Genomic DNA, 1,871 nt, shown 5'->3' with positions numbered 1-1,871 from the left:
GATGACAAGCTTTGCCATATAACAGTTGAAATGGAGATTTCCCTATAGGAGTTTTAAAAGCTGTTCTGTATGCCCAAAGTGCATCTTCCAACTTCCTAGCCCAATCCTTTCTTGTGCTACCAACTGTTTTTTCTAGGATCTTCTTTAGCTCCCTGTTGCCAATTCTGCTTGACCATTAGTTTGGGGATGATATGGTGTGGCTACCTTATGAATAACTCCATATTTGTGGAGGAGTTTCTCCATCTGTCTATTACAAAAATGGCCACCACCATCACTGATGAGACCCTTGGGTACTCCATATCTAGTAAAGATATGCTTCTTCAAAAATTGGAGAACAACTTGTGCATCACAGGTAGTTGTGGCTATGGCTTCCACCCATTTGAAACATACTCCACTGCTACTAAGATATATTTAAAGGAATAAGAAGGAGGAAAGGGTCCCATGAAATCGACGCCCCATAGATCAAACAATTCTACTTCCAAAATGAAGTTCTGTGGCATCTCATTCCTTTTTGTTAGTCCTCCTGCCCTTTGACATTCATTACATTGGTGGACAAATTCCCTAGCATCCTTGAAGATGGTAGGCCAATAGAAGCCACTTTGTAACACCTTTGCTGCTGTTCTTTCTGGACCAAAATGTCCACCATAGGCTGAGCCATGGCAATGCCACAATATGTCTCTTATTCTCCTTCAGGGATACATCTTCTGATTATTCCATCAGAAACATCTTCTGAACAGATAGGGTTCATCCCACAAGAACTTCTTTGCTTCATTGATTAGTTTCCTCACTTGTTGCTTAGTGAATTCCTGTGGTATCTTTCTTCCTACTTTGTAGTTTGCCATATCAGCAAACCATGGTGTTTGTTGAATTTGCATGAGATGTTCATCTGGGAAGCTTTCATTCACAGGTGATGAAGTCTGTTAAATTGTTTCTGGTGGCAACCTTGACAAATGATCAGCAACTAGGTTTTCAGTGCCTTTCCTGTCCTTGACCTCAATGTCAAATTCTTGTAAGAGTAGAATCCATCTGATAAGCCTTGGTTTAGCATCCTGTTTTGTCATCAAATACTTGAGAGCAGCATGATCAGTATAAACCACAATTTTAGCTCCTATCAAGTACGATCTAAACTTATCAAATGCATAGACCACAGCTAACAATTCCTTCTCTGTTGTGGTGTAATTTTTTGAGCTTCATTTAATACCTTACTTGCATAATATGACATGATGCAAGTTTCCCTTTTTCTGTCCAAGTACAGCACCAATTGCAATTTCACTTGCATCACACATAAGTTCAAATGGTAAATTCCAATCCGGGGGTGTGATGATTGGTGCTGTTGTGAGTTTATGTTTTAAAGTTTCAAAAGCATGCTGGCAATTTTTATCAAAAACAAAGGTTGATCATTCATCAAAAGGTTACTCAAAGGTTTGGCTATTTTAGAAAAGTCTTTGATAAACCTTCTATAAAATCCTGCATGCCCCAAGAAACTTCTAACAGATTTCACATTAGTTGGTGGAGGGAGTTTTTCTATTATTTCCACTTTTGCCTTGTCAACCTCTATTCCTCTTCTTGAAACTTTATGACCAAGAACAATCCCCTCTGGTACCATGAAATGGCACTTCTCCCAATTTAAAACTAGATTAGTTTCTTGGCACCGTTTCAAGACAAGAGTTAGATGGTTTAAACAAGTATTGAAAGTGTCACCAAAAATAGAGAAGTCATCCATGAAAACCTCTAAAAATTTTTCAACCATATCCGAGAAAATGGAAAGCATACACCTTTGAAAAGTGGCTGGGGCATTGCATAATCCGAATGGCATTCTTCTATAGGCAAAAACTCCAACTGGGCATGTGAATGAAGTCTTTCTTGGTCTT

Source organism: Arachis stenosperma, chromosome 2, assembly GCF_014773155.1.
Source record: "Arachis stenosperma cultivar V10309 chromosome 2, arast.V10309.gnm1.PFL2, whole genome shotgun sequence".
NCBI classification, from domain to species: Eukaryota; Viridiplantae; Streptophyta; class Magnoliopsida; order Fabales; family Fabaceae; genus Arachis; species Arachis stenosperma.
This window is presented reverse-complemented; position numbering follows the sequence as displayed.